Here is a 25381-nt window from a genome sequence, read left to right as displayed (position 1 = left end):
AATAATTAAACCAAACCCAACCAAACCAATCAATCAATCAATGGCTGAAACACCACCGTCATCATCCGTCACACCACCACCACCACCACCACCACCGCCACCGCCACCAACTCCACCGTCAGAAGCCGATACTCCCACTCCCGATCCCTCACAACAATACTGGTGCTACCAGTGCAACAAACGCGTCCCGATCGAAACCCTACCTGGTCAAGCTGACGTCATCTGCTTCGAATGCAAAAACGGCTTCGTTGAGCTCATTGCTGCAGTTCATCACCACCATCATAATAATAATAATAATAATCAACCGGTTGAAGCAAACGATGAAGACGACGATGAAGATAACGATCATCCTGCTTTCGGTCACGAGATCCTTCAGGTCCTCAGGCTCATCGCCATGTCCGCGCGTGACGACGACGCGCCGCCGTTACCTCCCGCAGACCGCGACGGTGACGTCGACGTCGATGATAATGATTATCTCCGAATCGAACTCGACGGATGGGATGAACACGATGAAAACGATGATGATGACGTGGATAACGGAGATAATAACGGAGTTAATGTTAACGACGGATCTGACGATAATAACGAAGAAGAACAGGTAGTTGAACCGGAAGATGAGGATACGCGTAGGAGACGTCAGCGTGACGTCATCCGTCTTCGACTCCGTGATTTCGCTTCCAGAGCGTTAAGCCGAAGACACCGAATACTCGATTGGGCGGAGATATTAAACGGACTGGAGGATCACTCGGTTGAGTTCAGGTTTCAAACTGCAGGTGATGGTTACATAGGCAATCCAGGTGATTACTTGGATGCAGCAGGATACGAAGAATTGTTACAGAATTTAGCGGAAAGTGATCCCGGTAAAAGCGGGCCGCCACCGGCTGCGAAATCGGTTGTGGAAGGGTTGCCTACTGTGAAGGTGAAGTTGAGTGATGTGGAAGTTGAAGCGTGTGCGATATGTAAAGATAAGTTGGTTAATAATGAGGAAGAGGTTGTGAAGCGATTGCCGTGTGGACATATGTATCATGAGGAGTGTATAGTGCCGTGGCTGGGGTCGAGGAATACGTGTCCGGTTTGTAGGTTTGAGTTGGCTACTGATGATCCAGAGTATGAGGAGGATAGGAAGAAGAGGGTGGGAGGGAGTGGGATGGCTACGACTTCGAGTGGTGCGGTGTAAGGAGCGGTATGTATGTGTTTGTTGCGTCTTTAGTATGTCGAAACTTGGTATACATTTTGTTTGTTTTTTTAATTTGGATTGATGGTTATGATTTCATTTTTGTAAATAATAAGCTTCCTCCATTTGAAGTTTCAGTGTGGCTTTTGTTGCTTAATGATTTCGTTTCTGATTTATGTTTTTTTCGTGGAAAGCGTACTAGGGTATAGGATTGGTTAGGATGGCCTGTTAGTTAATGTTAAGGGTGGCCGTAGCGGGGCGATTTTGTGGGTGAACCCCCCCCCCCCCTCTCTAGGCGATAAATGGGGCGATTAGGGGGGGGGGGGGGGGCTCTGGAGATCTCTTTGAAGAATATTATTATTATATTGTGTTGTGTGTGGTATATATATATGTGTGTGTATATATATATATTTGCTGACTGGGTGCCACATTGCATAAATCACTACACATAGCCTAGGGGATGAAACTATACAACTGTAATGATAGTGTGCTTGGACAAGTAGTATTTGTTGTGTAGGATTAGCAATTCAGGTGAGGTTTAGTAAGCAATTGTGTTGAAGTATTTTGGATTTTGATTACGGCTTATGTTGCAGAACATGTTTTATGTTCTTTTCATGGAGGTTGAGTTTATAAGTAAGTTTAAAAAATCCATCGCGGTTTTGCCGTTAAGCGGTTTTGACTAGTTGAAACGTAGGGGTAGTAAGAGCTGAAACTTGAAAGAACCATCAAGTGTAGGAGATGTGTCAATGGTGGCATCAAGATATTTGAGATGATGGATCTTACTTGTGTTATTCCTAGTGTGTAGTCTTTATCGGTATTAGTCTAGTAAAATTTTATAGCGGTATACGTTTTCGATGTGCTTCATCCGTAGGGGTGGTGTTGAACCACTTCAGGTTCATGGTACCAACAATGCATAAATTTTTTTTATAGAAGTTCAGGCCATGAAGTAGTTGGGGTGTTACTTGGTTTATATAAAGTTGGCCAGTTGGGCTATAGTATTGAAAGATCAGTAAACTGGTATGGTGGTCGTCTAGTCCACCGGAGATGAAGGAAGAAACCCCTTTCATGCCTTCAGCCACTACACTGCTCTAGTTATCTGCCTCCCGCCATGGTTGTATGCTGGCTTTCCAATTGCAGGCCCTGACAGTATGTCCGCAGCCCTCATTCCCTCATTTGTCAAGTAATCAACTTATTTTGCTTCAATAGTTCTTGCCATCTGTTCAGGTTTGGTTGAGTATTGTTTTCATTTTTTAACGAGTTATTTAGTGCTTTAGTACCAACTAGTTTATAACATGTATTTAGATTGTGGTCATCTAATGTGATTTGAATTTAGATTATAGGAAATTATAAAAATGAATTTGGTATCATGTGATCAACAATTAATCTTCAGCTACTAGTAAATGTAATATTCTTGATAATTTCTTTTCAATGGCATTTCATGTGATCTTTTAAAAATGAATTTGCTATATTTTATTAGGGATAGATATCAGCCGATCAGCTTTGTCGCGTTTTGTATTTGCTAATTTATCCTTTCATTTAGGAGAAGTGGCCAATCACGAAACGAGTTGATTTGGGTAAAAAAAAGTTTTGTAGATGGGTTCGTTTGGGTCATTTCAGATTAACCGTCTACTTAAATTCATAGAACAGATCAAAACAAGTCACTATTATAAACTTGTTAAATTAAAAAGGAGTAACCATTGTTTGTCTTCGCCGCCAATTCGTCATTGTCATATAGCACTACCTCGTACTTGCTCCCACCACCATCACCGTGGCTTCATGTTTGTCTGAACTGGTCTCGACCTGAATTATATTTGATAGTTTTTGTAAACGACCAGTGCTGATTCCGACATGTTGTGACCTATTTTGTCCAAAACCCAAAGTGATCCAAACACGTTATGACCTGAACCCCACCCGCCTAGTTTGTGGGGTCTACCTATGAGAAATCAATTTATAAGGTAAACAGACATTTGTAAACGCACTACGAGCCATGGGTTGGTAACGTGCAAACAAGGTCACTATAAATGTGACTGTTGGAAGTGAGTTCTTGCCTACATAAGATTGATATTGCACCACACCAATTACATTTTTGTGTTAAACCATTGTCATTGTATTGGACCTTCCACCTCAGTGTTGCACCGCTGTTGGCCCATGGACTGCTCTCATTGTCTCTTTCTCACTCCTTTTTTCACTGCTCTAACTCTCTTTAACTTTTATCGTGCTTTATATACAAATGAATTATACGATTTTTCACAATTCTTGTAATTCTCCACATACTTTTGAATCTGAAGAAAATGTGTGATGGTCTCTTGAAAGGGGCTTGATCACAATGCTACGTAGGCATTCACGTCAATCACTTACAACTTACTTGGATATGTGTAACAATCACTTGATATAGGAGCTTGACCACACTTAATCCAATTTTTGAATCTCAGTGCTCCATAGCTATGTGACCACAATTCCTCATTTCACGTAGGCGCCACGTCAGATTTCCACCATCCTCTCTCAATCCATCTTTCAAACGCGAAAAGCTGGAAATGGTCATCTTTCCCTTCACAATCTATCTTTCACCCTTGTTTAGTTTATTATTTTTTTTTTAATAAAAATCATCTTTTGGTTTCCGGATCAGATATCGGGTATACACTTTTCTGAATTCGGTTTGTTCGATTTAACCGCTAAGTATTTAACCGTGTAACTATATATGAACCTAATCTATATTTGTAGTTATTTTGGGACACCTATTCGTCATGTCTATTTCTTAAGTTTTATTTATGCTGTTTTGATTACCTTACATCCAATTTATGTTGATTTGATGCAGTTTATATTTAACTGTTTTTAATTTTTTTATAAACATCTGAATATGACATCTCAGACCTAAATCAAAATACACTGATAGTCAATGACTCCATGAGTTATAGATTACGGTATTGACTTCAAGTTTCAAAAATTGCACTTTTAGTTCTAATTTCACTCATAACACTTTTAATCCTTGACACTAACTGATGTTAAAATGTATGTTCACATATTGTAAAATAACCAATATACCATTATGTTTAAAACAATATTGTAAGAACTAATAATCGGAGTGAACATGGTAGTTAAAATGCATCCGAACCGATAGAAATCTTTATTTTGATTAAAAACTTGCAAGATCATCAAAAAATATTTTACAAATATAACAATATTTTATATATAAGCAAGTTTTTAATCAAAATAAAGATTTCTATCGGTTCGGATGCGTTTTAACTAACTCATCCTACATCCAATCTTGTGTATCTATCAAGAGTACTTTTGTCTTCACAATTTAACTTCTTATTTGTAGAGGTAGGGATGACCCTTTCTACGCCACGCTAAGCAGGTAGCTAGCGATTACATTTTAACGTCTAACTAATCGGGTAGTGATTGCTTTCAATATTTCACCAATCAGGTAAAGATCACCCTACACCATCTCACTAACAGAGTAGTGATCACCTTTAACACCCTAATTTTGATAATTACTATCTTTCATAGCTTAAGCATTGAGATTAGGGGCTCCTTATGTGTCTTTGTCTTGGTCAAAATGTGAGGGGCTAGTATATCAAGCATCTTTCCTTACAAACAGTTAGATATTATCCTTCTCCCATCTTTTGATGATCAATATCTTAATTGTGTAGACAATTCTCTTTTGACTTGTATTCAATAATTTCTAAGTCTTCAACAATTTTAAGACCATTTTCTATAATATACTAATATTTAATTATTTATATATATATATATATTTGATGAGTGTAAAATAATTTTAAGTTTTCAATAACTTTAGCACTTTTTATATTATATTTTACGATGATATAATATACTAATATTTATTGTAAACAATTTCAAGTAATTGAATATGTATCATCTAATATCATACTCGCCCCGACCCGTAAAAATACTAAAACAATTTTTTTTTCTGGTATCACAATTATTTAGTTGAACGAAGATTGAAGATCACAATTTCTTTCAAAAATATACTCTTGAAAAATGACATTTATCAATTAGGTAAACAATAAATTATATGACAAAAAACAAACATTCAAGTAGCCCGTCTAGCTCAGTTGGTAGAGCACAAGGCTCTTAACCTTGTGGTCGTGGGTTCGAGGGCGTTTTTTATTTTTGTCTAAACAGTAGACTTTTAATCATTTTTCAAAACGATTTAACTCTTCAGTTATGTGTGGTGTGTGTGTATCTTTTTTAATTTGCTTCGCATGTTACATGTATATCTTCTTTTTACTCGCGTAACATATGTTAAAACGTTAAAAGATATCTAAATCGTTTGAAACGTTACATATACATCATAAAATTTATTTCACTTGGAACAATTTTATTATTAAAGTTGATGCCTACAAATTTAACTAAGATGTTTCATTTAATTTAGTAGAATAATCTAATTTATAAAGTTAAATCATTGTCGTTACAAAAGGTCTATCAAAAGAAAGGTAGTTGCATGCTTGATAAAAATATATGGATTAATAGGGTTTAATCTTTTATGATAGATGAGTTCATAGTAATTATTGAACATAGCAAATAATGAAGTTAGGATATGAAACATGGTATGTCACATAAGCTTAATTGTTGGTGGTGACTTTTATGTTTTCATATTTAGTGGTTCAAATGTGATGTTTGCAATTTTGAAACAAGGTTCATGTCACTTCTTGTAGATCCTAGCTACATACATTATAATAAAACATACTATATAAATCTACCAAAACAAACGACTATCACGGAAATCACACAAGAGTCAGCAGAATGCGGAGGTGGACTCTACCTTCGGTTTTGTTTCTTTCTTCTTCCTGATCATGGTACATACACATTCGGGATGATTTATCGTTTAATAAATCATTAAGGGTCTTTGGAAACAGTTTTGGGCTCAATACAAAAAAATGAAAGTTCGATTTAAGGGTCTTTGGAAACAGTTTGGTTTGGTTGTTTCAGTTTTCACTTTCCGGTTTACACAATGGGTTTAGTTCGGTTTCTTGTTTTTTTTTTTTTTTTTTTTTTTGCTTTATCATTTAGACTTGAAAGTTTTAGGCCGGAAAATATATCCGAGAATAATGAACTTTGTGCCTAAATTTTTTGTTCAAAATTTATTGCACATTTTGAACCTAAGTTTTTAGGCTACACTCCTTATTAATTTCTTATACATTAGCTAAAATCGGTTATTTTATGTTCGGTTAAGTACATTTTGTTTGTTTTTGGTTGATTACAATACCAAAATCAAACCCAAAATTTCTTCTAAAGAAAACATAAAACCAAAACGTCGCTTTTCATTTCATTGGGTTTGTTAACCTTCTTGTTTATCCTTTACAGGTCAGAAGTTACACGCGAATGCAGAGTCTAATTCAGATAAACCAGCGAATCCACCCAAAATTGAAGAAAAACTTGGTGCTGTTCCACATGGCTTATCTACTGATCCTGATGTTGTCAAAAGGTTTGCTAAACCTTTATGCATAAATAATCTCATATATACCTAACTGAGTAACTTCATAACCATTGAGTTTAAAAATGCATTGCCTTTTTATTTCATATGAAGAATGTGTCTACTGTTAGTTATCTTACAAGGCTTCATTTTCATGATTCAGAGAAGCCGAATCAATGTCCAAGAAAAGTGTTCGTAGCAATGCCGAGAAGTTTGAGTTTCAGACCGAAGTATCTCGGCTTATGGACATCATTATCAATTCTCTTTACAGCAATAAGGATATTTTCTTGAGGGAATTAATATCCAATGCATCTGATGTAAGACATTTTTTTTTTATTTTATGTTCTTAAGAGTCTAAGTGTGATTTTATTAATTTCTTGTTTTTTCTTTGTAAATTATATTTTTTAGGCTTTGGACAAAATTAGATTCATTTCTCTTACCGATAAAGAGGTACTCGGTGAAGGTGATGATACCAAGCTTGAGATCAAGGTTTGTACCTATATATTATGCTCTATAATTTTCGCTTCACTTTAAGCACTGTCTTGTAGGCCTGTAAACGAACTAAACGGTCAATGAACTGTTCGCCAACTGTTCAATGGGAAGTTCGTTTATTTTTTAATAAACGAACGAACAATAGGTATATAAACGAACGAACATGAACACATGTCTCTTGCGTGTTCGTTCATGTTTGTGAACATTCGTTTATATTCGTTCGTTAGCGTGCCTTCATTTGCATTTGTTAGTTTATGTTTATTTAAGTTCGTTCTTACATATATTCATTAAGACATTTTTAGGTCCGATACAAATTAGTCTAGTTTTATTAATTTTTTCAGGTCAACAGATTGATGTTCACGTTTACCTATAATTAGTTTTTGCTCAGTTATGTTTCGTTTGTCTATGTTTAGTTATGTTCGGTCTTTAACCGTTCAATTATACTATTAACTAATAAACACGAACACACTCATTTTATCAACAAACAAACAAGAACAAGAATACTTTGTTGGTTTTTAAATTGTTCACATTTGATCGTTTGTTCAGTTAAACTAAACAAACGAACATGCTCCGTTCCTGTTATTCGGTTCCTTTACAAGACTTATTTCTTAAGTTACGAAATCTAATTGACTTTGGTTTTGCAAATTGCAATGACATGCAGATTAAGTTACACAAGAAAAACAAGATTCTTTCAATTCGTGACCGAGGTATTGGTATGACAAAGGATGATCTGATCAAGAACTTGGGAACAATTGCCAAGTCTGGAACTTCAGGTACCACATAAGAGTATTATTATTATTATTATTATTATTATTATTATTATTATTATTATACTCAAATTCTTCAATAACATGTTTTACCCTTTGTTCTTTGTTTCTAGCTTTTACGGAGAAAATGCAAACAGGAGGCGATCTTAACCTCATCGGTCAGTTTGGTGTCGGATTTTACTCAGTATATCTTGTTGCAGACTATGTGGAAGTGATCACCAAACACAATGATGACAAACAGTATATATGGGAGTCAAAGGCTGATGGTGCATTTACAATCTCTGAAGATACATACAATGAGCCACTCGGTCGCGGCAGTGAAGTAAGATTGCACCTTAAGGAGGAAGCAGGGGAGTATATGGTATAGTCAAAGTTGAAGGAGTTGGTGCAAAAGTATTCAGAGTTTATTAACTTTCCAATATACCTTTGGGCTAGCAAAGAAGTTGATGTTCAAGTGCCCGCAGACGATGATGACTCTAGTGATGATGAAGATGAACGTACGTCAGAAACTCGTGTTTCGTTTTAGAACACTAAATTATTGCGAGTAAAGAAAAACAAGTCCAAATTGTTTATTTTTTTTTTCTATTAGTGGTTCATATTCTTAAAAGTTTTTGCATACAAATAGGTATATTATTTTCATATGTTTTTAACTTTTAAACGTTTACTTACAGTGTCTTACACATGTGTAGGTTCTATAACTAAATGACATTTTTCGTTCTTTTATATCTTATAACTCCACCTTCTTTAATTTTCTTGAATGATTTAAGCAGCAGAATTCACGGACGGTGAAGATAAGGAAGACGACGATGAACAGAAACCGAAGACCAAAACCATCAAAGAAACAATATACGACTGGGAACATTTAAATGATGTTAAAGCAATATGGTTAAGAAGTCCAAAGACGGTGTCCAAGAAAGAATACATAAAATTCTATCAATCTCTTGTGAAGGTATTCATAAAACGCGTTAACTTAAAAATTCACAATGGATAACCGTGCTACGCGTTTCTTCTAATAGGTTTTTTTTGTATTGCAGGATGTTGATGGTGAGAAGCCAATTGCATGGAGTCATTTTAATGCTGAAGGTGATGTTGAGTTCAAGGCTGTTTTGTTTGTGCCTCCCAAGGCTCCTGATGATTTATATGAGAATTACAACACTGGCAATAAATCTAATCTCAAGCTTTATGTTAGAAGAGTATTCATCTCTGATGAATTTGATGACCTTTTACCAAAGTATCTAATGTTCATGATGGTAAATATATTTATCCAACATTATAGATTAAATTGCAGCTTTCATCCATGTGGTTTGTTCAAATTTGTGATTTTAATAGTTTCAAATTTGCGATTTTCGTCCATGTGGTTTCATTTCACTTGCATTCAAACCCGACCCCACTAACCCCGTTAAGTCTGGTCGTTAAACCCATTAGCGTGAACCTCAGGTGAGGGATAGTCTTGTCCTTTTTCTCCCCAAATAAATCTCAGTCCCTCACGTGTGAGGGCTTGCGAATTAAGGCTGGGGTTTATTTGGGGAGAAAAGGGACAAAATTGCCCCTCATGTGAGGTGCACGTTGATGGGTTTCACAATCATACTTAACGGGGTTAGTGGGGTCGGGTTTAATTGCAAGTGAAATGAAACCACATGGATGAAAATCACAAATTTGAAATTATTGGAACAAAACCGCATATTTGGACAAACCACAGGTTACTCAACATTATATTATAGTCAATCTGGATTTTAATGATCCAAACAATGACCAATTAGCTTATACTAACCAATAATGACAATTTGACCAATGACACTCCTAACTTTCATTTTGTTGCAAAAAGGCAATCCCAGTAGCATAATCGTTAGAAATACTCACTCGATTTACATTTATTTCCACTCGATTCCTCAGTTCGTTCATAGCTGTCATTGTGAGAAAAATTGAGTGGAAATCAGGTGTAAATCTTTGATGATTATGCTACTACTATTGTCTTTGGCAATGGAAGTGGAAGCTAGGAGTGTAATTGCTCAAATATTCAGTATGGATTATTATTATCCAATGTATAATAGTTCGGATGATCAGAATCCAGTTTACCTGTATTATAATCACTTTTGAAAAATGGTTACTAACAAATTATTAATGTTTTGTTTCATCAGGGTCTTGTTTATTCCGACACGTTACCACTTAATGTATCTCGAGAAGTTCTTCAACAGCACGACGTCTTGAAAACGATAAAAAATAAACTTACCAAGAAAGCATTTGACATGCTCCGGAAACTTGCTGAAGAAGACCCTGATGAATCTCTTGGTAATAAAGGCAAGAAAGGTAAGTTGTTCATATATCCATTGTGATATATTTCTTAAGTTTGATTTATAACTATTAGTTTATGAGACTGCCTAATATGCGAGGCGAGGCGAAGCGATCAAGGAGAGCCTCTAGGGCCTTTGATAAAGTTAACGAGTGATACGTAAAAAAAACCCAAGAGATGAAGATATTATGTATAGTTAATAGTTTACTTGATATAAAGGCTATATTGTGAAAGAAAACTCACAAAAATGACCATTTTGACCAATGATTGTGTATAGTCATGCCTTTTTTCTTTTTTAAAATTTTAATTTAATGTTTCTTGAATTTTTGTTAAGAAATTGTTTCAGTCAACCAGAAGCTTACACATGGCACACACTACTATATCAACGCATCATATTTTGGCACAATGCGAAAATTAAAATCTGACACGTCAAAATTGAAATTTGATGTGCCAAAGGACACTTATCATGCATTCAAAAATTGGTTGATTGATCAAAAGTTAAAAGTTAAGGCAATTTTGTCAAATTCACTAGTCAAGATTCAAGTCCCGGGTCGATAATTAAGCACGAAGTAAACGACTAACTCTCGTTTATATTAATCAGAAAAAATAACTCAAAAAACTGATTATAACTCTCTCAAACCCTAACTCGGTTTGACTCTTGATGAACCCTAACTCGGTTACATCATGTTCACCACCTATAATGTCTAACCATAACTCGGTTTATGTAGACTAACCAAACTTGCTAGCAAGACATTACCAAATATAATAAAACCCTAATTGCAACCTCATAAACCCGTTACATATTAATGAATCTCACGGGCCCAATAGGTCCAATCTGGTCACCTACACGTGGCAAGTCTATTAAGTTGGAAACTACGTCCAACAAAGATGGCTATTGTTGTGATTTTCGCTAACGTATAACACATGAGACAAATGTGGCTTTTAGTTGTACATGTAGCAACGCCTCACGCTTTTTAAAACCAAGATTTAACCCGTTAAGCGTTTTGTATTGTAGAGGTGGAAGGAGCAAAGAAACATGATGAGAAGAGAGGCCAATATACTAAGTTCTGGAATTAATTTGGCAAGTCGATTAAACTCGGTATTGTTCAGGATTCAACAAACCGAAACCGTTTAGCCAAACTTCTTAGATTTCAAACGTATGGTTTTAACATTTTTCATACATTTTTTTAAAAACACTTGCATGATATTATGATCACTTATAAATATATGTACATTGCAGCACGAAATCAAACGGGAAACTGACATCACTCGATCAATACATCTCGAGAATGAAACCAGGACAAAAGGACGTGATATTCTACATCACGGGCACGAGCATAGAACAGCTCGAGAACTCCCCGTTCCTCGAGAAACTTAATAAGAAAAATTACGAGGTGATATTCTTCACGGAACCCGTGGACGAGTACTTGATGCAGTACTTGATGGATTATGAAGACAAGAAGTTTCAAAATATTTCAAAAGAAGGTTTAGAACTAGAAAATAATGCCAATGACAAAGAAATAAATGAGTCATTCAAAGAGTTAACTGAGTGGTGGAAGAAAACACTAGGTAGTGAGAAAGTTGATGATGTGACGATTAGCAACCGGTTGGCTAACACGCCGTGTGTCGTGGTTACTTCAAAGTATGGATGGAGTGGGAATTTGGAACGGATTATGAAGTCCCAAACTCTGTCCGAGACTATCAAGGGAAACATGCGTGGGAAACGAGTGCTTGAGATCAATGCTAGGCATCCTATTATTAAGGAGCTTCGTGAGTGAGTTGTAAAGGAACCCGAGGTTATATTATTATTATTACTACTACTACTACTACAGCTGCTACTGTTATTATTATTTTTTATTGTTGTTGTTACTAAAAGACTTGTATAATATTAGGATGCAAGTGTAAAGACAATCGCGCAACTTATGTACCAAACTGCATTGATGGAGAGTGGATTTATGTTACCCGAGCCTAAGGACTTTGCAGCGCGCATATATGATTCCGTGAAGACGAGTTTAAGGATAAGTCAGGACACGGTCGTTGAAGACGAGGATGGAGAAAATAACACAGAAGAAGAGTCGCAGGAAGATGTTGAGGATGAATTCTAGATTTTGTTGGTAATAATTTTTAACAGTTTTAGGTTTAAAAACCACAAGAATGGAAAATGTATTACATAAATTCTTAGTAGTAGCAACTTAATGCAGGATATACTTTAAAAAAATAAAAAACTAAAAAAAAACCCTAATATCTTTTCTTTTCACACCTATTCTATCCATACGTCTTAAGTGAGACTTGAACCCGTAAGCATTTAGTTGAAAGTCATACACATTTGATACTAGAACGAGCTAGTGATTAATGTTGGATATCATAAGTCATCCAGTAGGAGGTGTGTGCGCCATAAAGCCTGAATTTACGTGATATTAATTTATAGTGAATTATTTAGTTAACATTTAGTTAATATCTATCTATAATATATATAAACGAAGATATAAAAATCCTACGTGTTGTGATGTGGTCGCTCCCTCTTTTTTTGGAGTCATCATATTTGCTTGATTTTTAAATGAATGCTTCTCATGCATTTAACCTAAATTCATGGGTATGGGTCTTGCCAAACCCAGATATTCTTTAAACGGGTTATAACATCTCATTAAATTAAAAATTATTCTCACCAAATTATTGATGTAAAAATCCTATAAAATAGGATATAATAAAAATTAATATATGATTTATTTTAAAATATATATATATATTATTTAAAATAAAAAACCAATTTGATAGTAAAAAATAAAATAAACAGGTCTTGGGTCTCATTGAACCATACGTATATTATTAACTTTCATAAATATTATTTATAATTAAAAAACCAATTTTATAGTAAAAATATAAACGGGTCTTGGGTCTCATCAAAACCATATAGCTTTTTAACCAGGTTATAACATCTCATTTATTTGTGAAACAATTTATTATCAAATCATAAGTATATTATTAACTTTCATACAATAAAAAAAAGATAAATTCAAAAAATAAATAAATATCAGAACAACAATATAAAACAATCCCCGTAATACGAGGGTTAAAAACTAGTTTAATATAAAAGGGTTTATTTCACATCCACTTAACTACATTTACTAATTAGTATATTTTAATGTTTTTTTAATAATATTAAAGGGGATTTTAGTCATTTAACACGCGCTTAGTTGGAAAAACTAGGGGTTTGTCCAAGGGATATTGAAGAAACACCAGTCGAACCCCGACAGATTACGAGTAACCTGAGGGTTAGATAGACGTTTCCCACGAGGGGTTAATTCCGGCAAGATGGTTCTTCCGATAACCTGCAAAACAGACACCGTGAGCTCGTCACTAAGAAAGGGGGGGTTCCTCCTTGTGACCACCATCCGGCGTGAGAATCAGTCTATATTACTCTTTGAATATAAAAGTATATTAAGAATACTAGAGCAGTTATCAGGTAAATTATACAAGATATTAGATGATGAAATGATAATACCATTTGATGTCTTTTATAGCCGGAGGTGGGTTTCCAAGGAGGTTTAGCCGGCCTACTACTCTGCCAACTGTGGCCTACACACGTGCTCTGCTGGTAATTGGTGGATAGGCAGCGGCTGACAGTGACCAGGCGTGCTGTTCACTTTTCCTTTTCCACCAACTACAGGCTAGGCACGTGGTATGGCAGGAGTTGGTGAGCAGGCGGCGGCTATTGGTCACAGTGCTGTGGCGTGTTGTCTGCCATGCTGCTGTCAGTGAGCTGTCGTATCGTTGGTCAGATCTTTTGTCCATACCTCGTCAGGTATCACACAAAAGATCCTCCATTATTATACGGACTGGCTCATTTAGGCGGGAGTTTTCCCCCTCCCGCCTTTATGCGGGAATGTTCCCGGCTTTGCTCATTCCTTCTTCAGGTGACTACTGAATTATTATGAGTTTGAGCCTTATGCGTGTAGCCATGCTGCGCGGGTGGCCAGTCCCTAATGGCGGGTATCCGCATCTGCGGGAACAGGCGGATACTTGGAAACCATAGGGAGGCATTTCCTGCGGGACCAGCTTGCGTACCGCATGTGAGGTCGTCACAACTCTGAGTGTGGTGGGTCCTGCGGGTTTGGTAGGTCGCGGCGCAGACGTCCCTATGGTGAAGTCTGCGGGTTCAACTGCGCAGACGTCCGTTTAAGGAGTCTTGCGTGTTCAACTGCGCAGACGTCTCCTTTTAAGGGAGTCTTGCGGGTCCTAACCACCTCTGCTGGGACCTACATCTTCAAGTCCCCCCAGTCCAATGTTCTTCTCATGAATGTTTAATAAAGTGAGGTGAACTTTTGGACTTAAGCAAGGAGTTTTTGAAAAGGGTTTAGTTTTATGGGTTTTCCGCGGGAAGTCTTACCCACGGGTTTCCCAATGTCACGCAGAATTTCCCAATGTTATGCTTGATCTCTGGGATGATGCGGATAGGTCTGTAACCTCCCCGCAAGTCAGGAGCGTTTAGAACCTTTTGTGTAGATTCTCCATGAGGTCTTGGTGGTTTTGAACATAGTGATCAATCATGTTATAACCACCAATTCTATCCTGAAGTTTCAAACAATCTAGTTCTTGACGTTCCCGCTATGCGGGGATGTTAATCCCGTTTCTGCAAGCATGGCCCAGAAGATCCTTCTTGGTTTCAATTCCCATGGAGTGCTCGGTATGCGAAGGGTTTTGCCTTGACGCTGTACCCGCACTTCGTCTTATTAGTTACTTTACTCCCAAGGTATCCCTGGCGTTAAATCCCTGCAGGGCTAGGTGCGTGAAGGGTTTTGCCTTGACACTGTACCCGCGCCTGACTTATGGTTGCCGAGGTGTTCCTGGCGTTTAATCCCCTGCGGGCGCTAGGTATGTGAAGGGTTTTACCTTAACACTGTACCCGCGCCCGACTTACAATTGGGTGCCGAGGTATGACTTTTTACGGGTGTTAGGTATGTGAAGGGTTTTGCCTTAGCACTGTACCTGTGCCCGTTTTGTAGTTGGGTGGAATGCCAAGATTTTCTCGGCTTCACTTCCCTGTGGGTGCTAGGTATGTGAAGGGTTTTGCCTTAACACTGTACCCGCACCCGGCTTTATAGTCGGGTTTTTTCCGGTTTCCGTTCCCTGCGGGTGCTAGGTATGTGAAGGGTTTTGCCTTAACACTGTACCCGCACCCGGCTTCATAATTGGGTTTTTCCGGTTTCCGTTCCCTGCGGGTGCTAGGTATGTGAAGGGTTTTGCCTTAACACTGTACCCGCACCCGACTTCATAGTTGGGTTTTTCCGGTTTCCGTTCCCTGCGGGTGCTAGGTATGTGAAGGGTTTTGCCTTAACACTGTACCCGCACCCGGCTTCATAATTGGGTTTTTCCGGTTTCCGTGCCCTGCGGGTGCTAGGTATGTGAAGGGTTTTGCCTTAACACTGTACCCGCACCCGACTTCATAGTTGGGTTTTTCCGGTTTCCGTGCCCTGCGGGTGCTAGGTATGTGAAGGGTTTTGCCTTAACACTGTACCCGCACCCGACTTCATAGTTGGGTATTCTTGGCCTCTGTTCCCTGCGGGTGCTAGGTATGTGAAGGGTTTTGCCTTAACACTGTACCCGCAGCCGTCTTACGGTCAACTGGATAGCCAGGGTAAGGGGTTTTTACCGCTTACTTTTCGAATCTTTTTGAATCTTTGAAATTTGAAGAGTTGGTGAAAGGATAAGAACAGTCGTCGTGCGACGGTTTCTTCTGACTGTGTCAGGACGTGCTGGAAGTTATGGCGACGTGACATTATATGGTCATTCCAGACGCTTTTTACGGCGCGTGGGCGCGATTTTTCGGGCGCGTGGCCGCAAAATTAATGGCACTCGTCCTTTCAACAGCTGTTGCCAGCTTGCCTGGTGCCACATGTCACGGTTTCATTGCACCTTCAATTTCTCTCTCCTCCGCATTAAATTCATCGCATTAATTGCGATCACTATATAAAGGGGAAGAGGGTCCTTTGTAATTCACACCTTCACTTCTTCTCTTCATCTCTAAGGCGATTTCTGGTGAATACTCCCTTATTTAGTTGAGCATTCCTCCGAAATCGTTTCTTCTTCCTCTGCAATATGTCTTCCCATGATGCTGAAGCTGTAGCCGACGATAGGAGTACTGCTGGCGAGTGCCAGTGTGCTCTACCTGTCGATCTGTACCAGTACGTCGTCAGGAAATTCATGCTTGAGTCTCTTGAGCCTGAGTTTCCTGAACCCCAGCAGACTGTGTACGATGCCCCCAGCGGCAAGATCGGGGTATATGCTGCATTCTTTGTTTATGGGAACCTTAGGTTCCCATTGACAAAGTTTGTGTACCGTGTCCTGGAGAGGCACGGTGTGCACCTGACCGAGGTGCATCCGATGGCGATTGCCAAGATTCGTCACTTCGAGTGGGTGTGCCGAATTCTGGGCATTGAGCCCTATGTGGACCGCCTGATAACCTTCTATACTTGGAGGTGCATCCAGGGGTGGTACACCCTGACAACCCGGATCAAGGGTTTGAAGATTTGAGCGACCGAGCGCAGTCTCCGATCGTGGAAGCGGGAGTTCTTCTACATTTCTGCCCGCGCCATCCCCATTGCCATGAAGTTTAAGAAGGGGCAAGCGCTTCCGAGCCTTCACGCTTCCAACTACCAGGAGGCGGAATGGTTCGCGAAGATATCTCGGGTCCAATCTCCGGTTTACCGGTTTGCGGAGTCCGGGATGGTGATGCTGGGGATGAGCCGGGTATGGAAGGAGGCGTCTCGGTTTCCCATCCTTCTCGAATACGGTTTGAACTCTATTCCTTATGGTATGTCTTGTCTTTCTTGTTGATATGAGTTTGTCTTCTAACTGTTTCTTTTCTTTCAGAGGGGAACGATTTGGAGTCGCTCCTGTACCCGCGGGAAGCTGACGGTCCCGTGCGGGTGGGTACTCGTGCTCTAGACGAGAACGAGTTGCCCATCCTTGAACAAACGGCGGATCGGTTTGTGGAGGTCTATCCGCTGGGCCACGAGATCCTGAGCCACCGGCGGCCAGGTAAGGCGTTATTCTATCCTCTACCCCTCAATGCTGTACCCGCTGCTGGAATTCCTGACATCCTGTCTTCTTCTGAGGAATCCGCAGATGGTCCTCCGTTGGTGCGGAAGAAGAGGGCTGCCGGCGGGAAAGGGAAGGAGAAGGTGGCCTCCACAGCTGATCCGGTGCTTCTATCTGACACCGAGTCAGATAGTGAAGAGGTGGCGGGGAACCCCGGTGGTGAGAAGACCACTGCTCCGGAGGCTACGACTGTTACCTCCGGAGAACCAACGACGACGACGGTGACCGGCATCAAGAGACCGGCTCCATCGGGCTCGTCCCCGCCCGTCCGTACGTTCAGGCTCAAGAAAACCCGTAAGTACAAACATCCTTATCTTTGTAGATTTATCACTTTATAAATTTATTGAAACACTTATCTTCTTGTGTAGGCGTGGACGTTGATGCATTCCAGGGTGGAGCGCAGAGGAGTACCCCTCCGCCGATGACGGTAGGCTCGGTCAGCCTACCTGAGGCGACGACCCAGGCGCCTGCGCCTGCTTCCGCTGGATCAGTTGCTCACTCCCTTGAGCCGACTGTTCCAGCTGAGATGACGTCACCGCCGGTGGTAAGTGCGATTTTAACAGCATCTTTCACCGAGCCGGCGGTTACGATTGCTGCGGATTCTGCGGCGGCGACCGCGGCGGCGACCACGGCGGCCGCTACTATGCCTCCGCCACCGGCAACGACGGCCGGCCCATCAGGTACGCGCAGGGCTTCTCGCCAATCTTTGTCACCTTCCCATCTGCCCGACCTTTTGGATGGATTTCCCTTAGGTTCAGGCGATGGGTTCGGTGGCTATCGGCCTGTGATCGACCCTACAGGTGCGTAGGGTTCTTTTTGGCCTTTATATTTTTCTTCATCTTTTCCTAACTGCTTTGTTTCTTTTGCAGTGTCGGATTCCAATGAAGTGTATGTTCCGCGATGGAACATCCGCCGAGGAACAACCCTTCGTACCCCTGTGGAGTGCGTGGAATGGGCTCGCCACGCTGCTCCCCATGGTGCGTTGGGGGAAGCCATGGCTAGCTACCAGGAGGGTAGGCTAACCAATGAGCTTCGGGTTCTCCAGGCCCGGATGCAGCCGCGCGTCGAGCTGCTCTGTCGTGAAAACGACAAGTTGAAAGCAGCTCGCGCCAAGGAAGTATCTCAAGCGCGGGCTCTTCGGGAGGAGAACCAACAGTTGGCCGCAGCTGCTGCGGAGAAGGAGAAGGCCTTCAAGGCCCTCGAGGTTGAGGTTCAAGCGTGTGACATCTGCCCCGATCCGACCCGACCCAGGTACCCGCTTTCTGATCCGATTCTTTTTATGATTTAAAATTTAATTATTTTCTTTTAAAACTTGACATTTAAAATATATATATTACTAATAATATTTTCCTTCCCGCCTCTTCCTCTCTTTTCCTTCCCGCCGTCCCGTCCCTCTTCTTCTCTCCGCCTTCTTTTCCCTCTTGTTGCCATCCCGCCTCTTTCTCTCTCTTGTCGTCGTTCCGCCCTTACGCCTTGAACCTCCTTTTCTCTTAACTCTTTGCTTGTCCTTTGGTTCTTCCCGCCTAAGGATGTCTGCGCAGCTCCACGCGCCAGACTCCTTACAAGGAAGCCTGCACGAAGACCAGTTGTTCCTGCGATACGCAAGGCGAACTGTTCTCGCAGCGCGCTAAGAATTGTAGTTCTTTTCGCAGCGCGCTAAGAATGGTAGTTCTTCCCGCGACGCGCTAAGAATTGTAGTTCTTCTCGCAGCGCGCTAAGAATGGTAGTTCTTCCCGCGACGCGCTAAGAATTGTAGTTCTTCTCGCAGCGCGCTAAGAATGGTTGTTCTTCCCGCGACGCGCTAAGAATTGTAGTTCTTCTCGCAGCGCGCTAAGAATGGTAGTTCTTCCCGCGACGCGCTAAGAATTGTAGTTCTTCTTGCAGCGCGCTAAGAATGGTAATTCTTCCCGCGGCGCGCTAAGGATAATAGTCCTTCCCGCGGCGCGCTAAGGATTGTTCTCTGCCTGCCTTCGCCCTCGCGCGCGCGCTCGAGCCTTCTCGCGCTATGTCTTGAGTCTTTTCTTCTGTTTAATCTAGCCGTTTGCTCTTGTGATGTCTTATCTCCTGTGTTGTTGACCTGACCTATCTTATGTCTGAAAAGTTACTTTCGGCGCAGCATGCGCACCAACCCCATTGGTTGGCAGAAAAAGTGACTGACATTATCTTTTGAGATCTGCTTTTCCATGCTTGACCAGTACCTTTATCTGACCCTCCCATGCCTGTTTACTGTTACCTGTCAGCTTTTCCTTGTCCCCTGCAGCTGCCATATCTTTTGATATCCTTTGCTTTTGGAATCTTTTACTTTTTGGAGATCTTTTCCCCTTTTCTAGGGATTGTGTTCCCTAGGGTTTCCCTATAAATAATAATGCTATTTTCTTAACACTACACACACAAACACTTATTATCTTTCTCTTCCTTGCTCTCTGCCGTTGATCCTCTGCCGTCTCCTTTCTCTTTGCCTTCGTCTTCTATCCTGTTTTGCCCTGCTTTTCCGGTAATATATATATTATATATAATAATTTACTTATTAATTATGCTAACTTATAATCAAGACTTAAAACAAATCATTAAAACAATAATCTTATTTATAGGTTAACTTGTGCTTGTTTAAAGTTGGTTCTTGCTTTATCTTTCACCGCACCGTTTATCAAGTGAGTAATCTCGTACCTAATCCCTTTTTATTTTTAATGTTTTGGGATGTTCATGTGTTCATACAAACTTAGAGTCTTAAATTTGTTTATGAACTTTAGTCGCGCAGTATCCCATGTGTTGAGGACGTTTACTTGGCTGTTTATTTGTATGTGTGTATCATTAACCGCTTTGTTCGGCCTATTCCGAAGTTTTCATGGATCCATTAGATGAACACGGGAGACCTATCGTTTACGGTTTTCTTTGTTTTACACTTGCACAGATGTTTTCTCGTTTTTGTGCTCATTTGGGAGCACGGATTGAACTATGAACTATGATCTATTTAGGCTTGATCACAATCTGATTACACCCTTGTTAAACACCAGACATACACGTGTTGCGCGCAGATTTGTTGTTATCTATGTATTGTATTAAACTTGATTTCTCACCAACACGCAAGTGTTTGACGTTTTATTTTAACACATGTTCAGGTTTGCTGTAGCTACATTTGGAGCTTGTGGACACGTAGGACGTTTTTACTTTTGGACCTAGATTAAAATGTAACAAGACAAGTTATTATTGTTCGAATATTTTGTCTTATAATATATTGATTTATGTTGATTTATGTTATCTTGTGTTTACGTTGCGCGTGCGCGAATGAATATATTTATTAAATATTGACACCCAATAGTGTCACGAGTAATGAAACAATATGTGGCGCCCCGATGTATAATCCGCCTTTGGTCGGGGTGTTACAGATTGGTATCAGAGCTCGTTGACTTTAGGATAGGTGGTTAGACGTAACGGCCTAGAATACCTAAGAGTCCCTTCTCGCGCATGAGAGAAATCTCATGTTTGCGCGCTTATTGTTAATTACTCGTTATTTATAAATATGCTTGCGCAGACGCAGCGTATGGTTTTATGTTTTATTTCGCGATATTTCGATTTTTGCTGAATTTCGATTTTTATTGATTTTACGTAGATATTCGTTTGTTGGGATTGAAAATCCGAAAAGTCATGGTGATACATGAATAGTTGATTTTCAAATTCCATTTACGATTATGTTCTGAGGTTGGAGACTTGAAAAGCCATGGTGATACATGAATTGTCAACCTCCAATACTCATTTTCTTGTATATTTTATATTGAGGATTGAAAAGTCATGGTGATACATGAATCGTCAATCTCCAATACTCGTTTACTCGTCATTTTAAATTGAGAATTCGGAAAGTCATGGTGATACATGAATTGTCGATTCTCGATTCGAATTTGTTACCTGTATTAAGTTTGCATTCAAATTCATGTTTTACTTTAACTGTTGATGGTATCTAACCCCGCGAAACCAAGCTTTATAAGATTAAACTTTGCGCTAAAACCAAGATATTAACAAAATTAAAACTTTTATAGAATGCCTCCGCTATCTCGCCGTCATCAGAGGAGAGAAGCCTCGCGCAGGCGTAGACAGCAACGTTCCCAGGAAATGGCCGCCGCAATAGCCCAAGCTTTGAGCCAAAACAATACCTCCAATTATAACATTAAGTCCTTTAATGCGGGTAACCCTCCGAAATTCACAGGTCTTGAAGGAGCCACCGTGATGCTCCAGTGGCTCGAGAAGATAGAAAACACTTTCCTCCATACCCAATGCCCTCCTGACAGACGAACCCTATATGTTTCCAGTGTCCTGGAATCTAGAGCGCTTACATGGTGGAATGGAGTAGCTCATGCGCGTGGCGCAGAAGCTGCTTCTAGCATGACATGGGAGGAATTCAAGGAAATTCTTACGCGAGAATTCTGCCCTCCCAACGAAGTTAAGCGCCTGGAGGAGGAATTTTGGAATCTTAAGCAATACAGCGGTGAAGCGCGCGAGTACGCGACGCGCTTCCATGAACTAAGCCTGCTTGTCCCTCACCTTGTTACCCCTTCCCGCCGAGCCATAGAGAAATTCCTTGGGGGCCTCCCCATGGAAATTCAAGATTCTGTTTGGGCCAGAAACCCAGCAACCCTCTCTGACGCCATCGAGTTGGCCGCTGTGCTCAGCGACAACCATGTCAGAGCAGGAACCCTGTTCCTGCGGGGAGCTGAGAAGACCAAACCCACCAAGACTGCCCCTGAACCAACAGAAACCAAACCAGAACCCTCAAACCGTAACAACCTCAAGCGCAGGCGCAAAGCTTACGCGCTTACCAGCCCGCCCATTGTCCAGCAACCCACCTACCAACCTCCAGTTTACGCGCCTAACCCACTGTCGACCTACCCAACACCTCCTGTAGTCCACAACTATGCCTTAACCAATCCCGCACTCCCTGCCCCGCCAACTAAGAAACCCTACACAGGAACCCAACCCTTTTGCCCAACCTGTAGACTCCACCACCCACCTCAAGTCCCATGTCGACAATGTAACCGATGTGGCCGCGTTGGTCACTCTGCCGAGTTCTGTAGAGTCCCTTCCGCCAATCCAATTGCGCCAACACCACCAGTCTACCCGCAGAACCCACAACCAACCTACCAAAACCCACGACCCAGATCGTGCTTTAACTGCGGTGATCCCAGTCATTTCCGGAACGCGTGCCCAAGGCTACAAGTTCAGATTACGCAAGCGAATCCGGTGAACCAGATTTCGAACCAAGTGACGCGTGGCCGAGCTTTTAACATAACCGCGCACCAAGCGCAAGCGAATAATGACGTAGTTAATGGTACATTTTTGCTTAACGGATTTTATGCTTCTGTACTTTTTGATACTGGCGCCGATCGAAGTTTCATTTCTCGCGCGTTTGAGCAGAAGCTTGCGCGACCGCGCGATAACTTAAAAGAAAATTTTTCAGTTGAATTGGCTAATGGTGAAACTATTTTAATTAACTCAGTGATTAAAAATTGCACGCTTAACCTTAACGAAAACGATTTTCTAATCGACCTCATCCCCATGCCTCTTGGAAGTTTCGATGTTATCATTGGTATGGACTGGCTCTCGAAGAATCGCGCCGAAGTTATTTGCGCCAAGAAGTTGATTCGCATTCCTCGAGAAAATGGTGATCTTCATATCTACGGCGAGAAACCCTCCAGTGGTCTTAAGCTTATGTCTTGCGCCGAAGCCCAAAGACTCATGCGGAAGAAGTGTATTGCATTTTTAGCCCATGTGGTTAAACCCGATGAAGGAAAGAAGAAGCTTCGCGATATCCCTGTTGTGCGTTATTTCCCTGAAGTTTTTCCTGATGATCTTCCTGGTATCCCTCCCGCTCGTGAAGTCGAGTTCCGTATTGATCTTGTCCCTGGTGCTTCCCCCGTAGCTAAATCTCCTTACCGTCTTGCGCCCGCTGAAATGCAAGAATTGGCAAGTCAACTTCAAGAGTTGACCACTAAAGGATTCATTCGCCCTAGCTCTTCGCCCTGGGGTGCTCCGGTGTTGTTCGTTAAAAAGAAAGATGGTTCGTTTCGCATGTGTATCGATTACCGCGAGTTGAACAAACTCACCATTAAGAACCGGTATCCCTTACCACGTATTGACGACCTCTTTGATCAACTCCAAGGTGCCTCCTGTTTCTCCAAGATTGATCTCCGCTCTGGCTATCACCAGTTGCGCATCCGCGATGAAGATGTTCCGAAGACTGCTTTTCGAACTCGTTATGGCCACTTTGAATTCTTGGTCATGTCCTTCGGTTTAACCAACGCACCCGCCGTTTTCATGGATCTAATGAATCGGGTGTGTAGGCCTTTCTTGGATAAATTCGTGATTGTGTTTATCGATGATGTTCTGGTGTATTCTAAGACCAAGGCCGAGCATGAGCAACATCTTCGGTTGGTATTGCAAAAGCTTAGAGCCGAGCAGCTCTTTGCCAAGCTCTCCAAGTGTGAATTCTGGTCTGATGAAGTACAGTTTCTTGGCCATGTTGTTAACAAGATGGGTATCCATGTCGACCCATCTAAAATTGAAGCAATCAAGAACTGGATTACGCCGACCACTCCTACCGAGATCCGTTCCTTTCTGGGCTTAGCTGGTTATTACCGGCGCTTCATTTCGAACTTCTCAAAGATCGCTTTGCCTTTAACAGCTCTAACGCACAAAGGTAAACCGTATATTTGGGGCTCGAAGCAAGAAGAAGCCTTTCTGACGCTCAAGCGTTTGTTGTGTGAAGCTCCTGTTCTTGCGCTACCTGAGGGTAATGAAGATTTTGTCGTGTATTGCGATGCATCCAACCAAGGTCTCGGTTGTGTTCTTATGCAACGAGGCAAGGTTATCGCTTACGCATCAAGGCAACTCAAGGTTCATGAAAAGAATTATACAACTCACGACCTCGAACTAGGCGCAGTGGTATTTGCCTTGAAGATCTGGAGACACTACCTTTATGGTACTAAGTGTATCCTCTACACTGACCATAAAAGCCTTCAGCATATCTTTGATCAAAAGGAACTCAACATGAGACAACGCCGATGGAACGAACTCATCAGCGATTACGATTGTGAGATCCGGTATCATCCTGGTAAGGCTAATGTGGTAGCTGATGCGCTCAGCCGTAAACTCTGCCAGCTTAACTGTATCTTGCCGCGCACGCAGCTTCACTTTGCGCCGATTCAGAGCAATCTTGAATCACGCATTCGTGACGCGCAGCGCGCATCCATCAGTAATGGTAACCTTCGCGCCGAGTTAGCGTGTGGCGCGGAAGCTTACTTTGTCCATAATCTGAGTGGAATTCTCTGTTATCTCAATCGCATCTGGATTCCCTTTGATGAGAATCTTCGCGCTGATATCCTGAGTGAAGCGCATAAATCTCAGTATTCTATTCATCCCGGCGCTGATAAGATGTACAAGGATTAGCGCATTACTTATTGGTGGCCCGGTATGAAAAAAGGATATTGCTGTGTTCGTAGCTAAATGCCTGACTTGTTCTAAGGTAAAAGCTGAACATCAACGCCCATCTGGTTTGCTCGAACAACCAGAAATTCCTACGTGGAAATGGGAAGGTATAGCGATGGACTTTATTACCAAGTTACCTTTGACAGCAAGCAAACATGATAGCATTTGGGTAATAGTGGATCGATTGACTAAGTCTGCTCACTTTCTGCCCATTCGTGAAAACTACCGTGTTGAGCAACTCGCGCAGCTTTATGTCAAGGAAATTGTCTGCCGCCATGGTACTCCTTTGAGCATCATATCCGATCGCGATGGCCGTTTTATATCTCGCTTTTGGAAATCTCTCCAATCTGCGCTAGGAACTCGCTTGGACATGAGTACGGCATATCATCCTCAGACTGACGGTCAGTCTGAGCGAACTATTCTAACTCTTGAGGATATGCTCCGATCTTGTGTTCTTGATTTTGGAGGTAATTGGGATTCACACCTGCCTTTGATCGAGTTCTCTTATAATAACAGCTATCATTCCAGTATTGGTATGGCCCCATTTGAAGCACTTTACGGTCGTAAGTGCCGCTCCCCGATTTGTTGGAGCGAAGTGGGTGAAGCTCAAATCACAGGACCCGAACTTGTTCAAGAGACAACCGATAAAA

General features: G+C 41.1%; 3 pseudogenes; all 3 read left to right on the top strand.

Annotated features, from left to right (window-relative positions):
• LOC143535258 (E3 ubiquitin-protein ligase CIP8 pseudogene) lies at nt 1-1376 on the top strand (annotated as a pseudogene).
• A 4363-nt stretch (nt 1377-5739) lies between these two features.
• On the top strand, nt 5740-10249 carry LOC143535240 (endoplasmin homolog; annotated as a pseudogene).
• A 902-nt stretch (nt 10250-11151) lies between these two features.
• LOC143535257 (endoplasmin homolog pseudogene) lies at nt 11152-12387 on the top strand (annotated as a pseudogene).
• The last annotated feature ends 12994 nt before the right edge of the window (nt 12388-25381 follow it).

Source organism: Bidens hawaiensis, unplaced genomic scaffold (genome assembly GCF_021521415.1).
Source record: "Bidens hawaiensis isolate Kalapana, Puna unplaced genomic scaffold, B.hawaiensis_p1.1 tig00010461_1, whole genome shotgun sequence".
Taxonomy (NCBI): Eukaryota; Viridiplantae; Streptophyta; class Magnoliopsida; order Asterales; family Asteraceae; genus Bidens; species Bidens hawaiensis.
Note: the sequence above shows the minus strand (reverse complement) of the source record. Positions and strands in the feature narration are given on the sequence as shown.